This window comes from Lagopus muta, chromosome 2 (assembly GCF_023343835.1).
Source record: "Lagopus muta isolate bLagMut1 chromosome 2, bLagMut1 primary, whole genome shotgun sequence".
Taxonomy (NCBI): domain Eukaryota; kingdom Metazoa; phylum Chordata; class Aves; order Galliformes; family Phasianidae; genus Lagopus; species Lagopus muta.
Window position 1 is genome coordinate 96,637,650 of NC_064434.1, and position 6,000 is coordinate 96,643,649.

The following is a 6,000-nucleotide window of genomic DNA, read 5'->3' on the forward strand; positions in this document are numbered from 1 at the left end:
GCCATTCTGCAACGTCAAGGCTACTGAAAGGAGGGCAGTAAACATACTGGAGAATGTGACAGTATGAGAAATCTACAAATAACAAATATATTTGTTATTTATTATTATTATTATTATTAAAATTATTGTTATTTTATTATTATTATTATTATATTTGGTATTTGGAAAGGGTAAGGGAAATATAAGAGGGTAACTAATGGAGACCTCATTTTCATCTGTGAGACAATAAAACATCCATCTGAAGAAATCAGACTTCTGAAGGCCATTATAGCTGTCCAAAAATACACAGTGTTGTTGTGGAGGAAATCACTACGGCTTGATGTCTGTTTTTGTACTGAACAAAGGTGAAGAGAAAACCAAATGAAGCTTTTTGCCAAACTGAAAATTTAAACCTAGAAACACTGAAATGTTTCACTGTATTTGTTGCCCTATCCTCCCGCCCCCTGTAGGCAGGGCCTCTGAGGAGACAGCTGAAAATGGCTTCAGTAAGTGTAATATATTGCATTTCTCTGATGTTTTTGAAAACTGACTTTTGCAGGATTCATGATTCTTGAAATAATTCAAAGAAAGCTTCGATCTCACACAGTTTGCTCCTAGAACAATCCACTTCTGTTCATTACGTTTTTCACTCAAATCCCTGACGCAGCAGCTGACTCATAGTTTTAAAGGCAATGTTGTCTCAAATGTGACATTTCCCCTTTTTTGTTTGTTCCATTCTGCTCTGCCCAAGTTTCCCACAGTGCGGTACAGGTTTCCCCTGAGCCAGCACACAGAGCGCAGGGTTACCTGCTGTAGAGGCAAGGCTCACTGCAAGGAAGGGGACAGGCAAGGAGCTGGAATTCCAGCTCTCCTAAGCCCTAAGATGACAAGGTCCATGCTTAGGGGCTTCTTTCATATCATACATACCCCTCCTTTCCTAGTCTAAGTGGGAAATAACAAAGTAATCTAGAAGGATATTTGAACATTATTCCTCAACAACATACAACACATAAGTAGTCTAATGTGCTGTGCAAAAAGCCATCTTCATTAAATATCTAGCCTGATTTTAGTAGTGAGAAACTCAGACAACTGGCAAATTTAATAGCATCCAGCAGGCTCACCCAAAAGAAAACTTAAAGTCTCAAGGATGCTGACGCTTCTTAACATCAGCATGACCACACCAATTCTAAGCTGGTTCTGTTTTTCCAGACTGATAGAAACACACCTGAAAAAACGATGGGTCTTACTGTGTGGTCTGATAGAGCGTATCTTACGACATGAACACAGACTTGATGTAGAAGTACAAAGTGAAAAATAATTAATTGATTTAACACTCCTTGCAAATTTGGTGTTACTAGTGTATATGACAAGAAAAAACTCTAACAGTAAAGAGCTTTTTTTTTTTTTTTTAAGAAATGCAAATTGTGTGAGCTTATAAGTGCTAAGTATGATACATCCTTTGTTTCTGAAGATAACTAAATATGTTTGCTTGACAAACTGTAAAGCTTCTCCTTAGAGAAATGCCTGTGCCACATGACATGTTTATTACAGATGTACATTAAATCTTCAAGAGAGATAGGTGCCAGTTACTCTCCAAAACACTCTGTGTGCCACAGCAGTAGCTTCCACAGGCTTTGGATCTCGACCCAAATATGGCAAGATTGCTCAGGACTTATTTGAAGAATCTGAAAGAAGACAAATTAATTCTCATTCTTTTCCTCCGTCTTTATTCTCCTACATGTACATACGCACATATAAATCTTTCATTTTAAAGGCATTGAAAAGAGCTGAGCACTTAGTAATAAGGAAAATTACGTGTGTCAGAGACAGCTTCAGTTCATGCACTGCTGCTGTGTGCGCCTGGGGGCGGAGGTGTGCAGAATGTGACTGGTGTCTGAACCATTTTATTGCCTTTCCAGAAAGAGGTGGGGACAGTTTGTTTGGAATTTAATAGAACATAAATGTAGTATTTTAAAACCTGTGGATAACTATTAAAAAATGCAGACATAGGAGAGGAACTCTGCCGAGAAGTTAGGACACAGGGATGGTTTGATGGGCTGGGGCTGTGCTTGGCTAATTCATTTTGCAAAGCACTTTCCAAAGAGCTGGATCCTCTGCAGCAGGAGTCAGAGAGATTATGCTTGTGTTGTAAAATACCAAGCATTATCTGTTTATTTAGTTTGAATGTTATTTTGTAATTAAAAAAATAATAATCAAGATGGCCTTGAGGGAAATCAAAATGAATTATTACATGGGACCATCCAATTCCCGGGCATTTGAAATGTATGCTGAGATCACTGCTGCCTGTGCAAATACTGCATATACTGGGGAAAACAATTTGGACTTCTAGGAGCCAAGCAGCTGGTAGTGGACAGAACGGATGCATGTTTCTGGTTGGTAGGCTTCAGTGCTTTTTGCTGAAAATGTAAAGCAGCAACAATGGTGTCAGGGCTGCTTCTGTCTTGGTATAAAAATAAAAAATGCTCTGGGAATCTTTCACGGGAGAGTCCTAGCCTTGAAATGTGTTTTCTCCCCACAGACCAGACTCCAGCTCCCTCCACACTGCTTCTTACTCAGCCTCCAGTACATCCTGAAGCTCTGCCCCACTGCTTCTCCTGTCCCCTTCCCTGGTTTCTCTCAGCTCATCCCACTCCTTCCCTCATCTCCCAGCATCCTACCAACTGCTTTATGCCTTTCCTTTTCAGTTGTTCTCAGTTGGTCTTCTTTCAGTCCTGCACCCATTTCACTTACTTCACATCCACCTACCTGCATGTTTATCAGTCCCAGGCTTTCAGTCAGGCTGTCTCCCCGATTCCAGCAGGAAGAACCTTGCAGAAACAAGGAGCCTCCTGCTTTCCACTCCACAGCTGAGCACTGTACGTATTGTTCCACTACCACCTGGATGGACACCCTGTAAAAAGCCTTCCTCAGCCCTGCCAGTCCCAGCAGACAATTCACATGTTGCCAGGGGAATTTTTTGGATAGTGTATCCAGTTCACCAAATTTTAGGTCTCCAGTCCCCAGTACTGGTAGATAGTAGTGTTTCTCCATGAGACAGCTGGAGGACCTTTTTTAACACAGACAAAACAACTTCCCTTTACCTCCCCAAATTTTATTTATTAAAAAAATAGATTGTGGCAATTTTAAATTGTAGCTTTCAAAATTGTGCTTTTAAAAAGCAGTGCGAGGAAGCAGGATTCCCTCACCTCACCTGGGATATATTCCCTATGTGGGGTTATGTTACCCAAAATCTCTAACAACTCAGGCTGGCATAAGGTTAAAATGAAATAGCGTATCAGAAATGGTTCAGCACACTTCGCTATAGGAAGTCCTAAGTTAATTTGCTAAGTGTTAGCTTAAATACAGGCAGCTGTAAATTCCACTTACAGCACAGTAGGTTTTCCACCTCAATTCTGATGGAAAGTTCACTAAAACGAACAAAACAGCCTTTATCTACATTCGTGGGGGGCTGATTAGACCTCTGAAGCATAAATAAGCATAAATCCCTCTGCACTAAGGATTTTCTTGGGTATCAAAACCAACAGCATGCAAACGTGAGCAAAATACCCTGAAGAAAACGTAACTCTTTTAACTTCACTGCACAGTACTGCCAGGCTTCACTACGCCAATAAGCCCCACTAAGGTCAGTGTTTTACAAATGACTTTTGATGATGGGTAGGATCCCCAGAAGCCTAGATGGCCCTGCGAACAGCTGGACCAGATTATGAACCCTGTGAAAACACATGCTGAAAAGTTAACTTGGAGAAAATGGCAGCTATCATTCTGATACAGCCTTAAGCACTTATCTTAAAGCATATTTTCAGTGCATGCTGCACATGTTTATTTCTTAGATTATATTAGAATATGAGGGGAAACTAAGCAAAAACAGGAGACTAAATGAACTGCTGCTTCTCTCAGGCTGTCCTTACAGCCTTACCCTCAGATGTCAGCCTATATTCACTGACTTGCTTGGCCTTGAGCTCAAAAAAGAAGAAAGCCCATTTGCCATCAAAATAAAGCACAGTTTTACTTAAAGCCCCCCAGGTAAGCAACAGAAACACTAGCAAGTCAGACAGCTGGAGAAAAGGAAAGGGCTGGGGCAAGAGGAAAAACAAACCTGAGTAACAGTAAAACACATGCTGAGAAGTAGAACAGCTGCAGTGGATGTGAGGACAGCAGGACAGCAGGACCGCAAGCCGCAGCCTTGCAGCGGTGCAGTGCTCCGAGGTGACCTGATTTAAAGACACACAGCAAGCAGGCAGAAAGGACTTGGCAGTACAGACACATGCACGGTTACCCACATGGGCAAAAACCTGAGCAAGAGTTCACCTCTGGGAGACTGCTGACAAAGCAGCACATCACCTGTGCACTACTCTCTTGTAGAAGTTGTACTGTTGAAATCAGGGAGTGTTTACAAGAAAAGGGGACAAACTGGGAAAAACATTGCTATATTCTTTTGTTAACACTGCTTGGGAAACTGATTACCACTCCCAGATGGAGAACCAGAAGAAGCCAGAGAGCAACTCAGTGAACCATCCACAGGGAAGGAGAAGCAAGGTACACATGGAGAACAAGGTACAGGTGAGAAACAATCGCCTTGATGTGGTTTCATTTACTTCTTGACTTAAAACACGCACGGCTCTGTCCAAGACCAACAAGTGCTGGTCAGCAACATCCGGCAGACCATGGGCACCACACAGTGATGTCACTGTGAAGTTTGAGAATCTCCTGTCAGAATGCCCATACCGTTCAGTTGGACTCCACTTGCCAACTGACAGAGCAAAGACTGGCTTACAGCTGAACTGGCTGGAAGTACAAACATCAGTCAAACTAAGAGAAGAAATCAGAAGCGAGCCACCTGAAGCAGAAACTTCTGTTTCTCATTCAGAGACACCGGCCAAGTCCTCAGTCTCCCCTTCTCCTGGTCCTCCAGGACAGATCAAGGAACAGCTTGTGATGCTGCTGTAGCATCAATAAAATAAAAAAAGGATTCACAAACTTTTACTGATAGAGAAGAAACCGGATGATTAGCTCAGACTTCTTCTGAGGAGAGTGCTGGCACAGCCAGTATCTTCTTAGCCCTCAACTTTCCAGAGAAATTCTGGCTGTTGGTGGAAAGTGACCAATTTAAGACCATTTGGTAAGATCACAGTGGAAACATTGTTACTGATGAATAAACGTTTCAGGTGGAAGTACTGGGAAAGAAAAGACCTGTAAGAGTTTTTGAGACTGAAAGCATGAAAAGCCTTGTTTGTCAATTTAATCTGTATGGATTCACTAGAATTCAACACAACTTCATGAGATCTCCCCCCACTTCCCAAGACGCAGAGGAAGAGCCATTAGCTATTCGTAGAAAGGTAGATCAGTTGTTTCACACATTAACCAACTCTCACAATATTCTGCTGGGAGAGATGCAGGGTCTAATAAAATAAGCTTTGTTAATAGAGGAAATGAGGATGACAATAAATGTTCTGATCTGTTTCTAGGTATTTTAGGGGTAGCAGCACTAAATAGTAGAAATGTGGATAACATACATTTGGGTTATATCCAATGAGTTTGAACCGATCGAACAGAAAGATATCAGGATATGATGAGCCTATTCATTTCAACATACTTACAACATACCTTACCGTGCAAGACCAGGATACTTTTTTCAATGTGGAATGAATCTAAGGAGTACAGAATTACCTACATGTTAATTCTATGTGGAAGCTGAAAAGTTGCATTATCTGATTATAGTTTTTTTTTGTTTGTTTTTTAATCTTATACCTCTCAGTCCCAAACAGCAAAAAAACACAACAGTGTTTATTACTTAACAAAACTGTATCATTAAAACCGCATTACAAAATTTTAGTCAGCCTAAACTGTGTGTTTAAACTGATATTTTAATACCCATTGTTGCCTTTAGCAATTAAAACTCTTAATTCCTGTACCTGGCTGTCTTTCACTCCCAAACTGACGACAACTAACTCTTCTCCTCTGCACTTTTTAGTTACTCTCCTAACTGTAATTCATATTTCA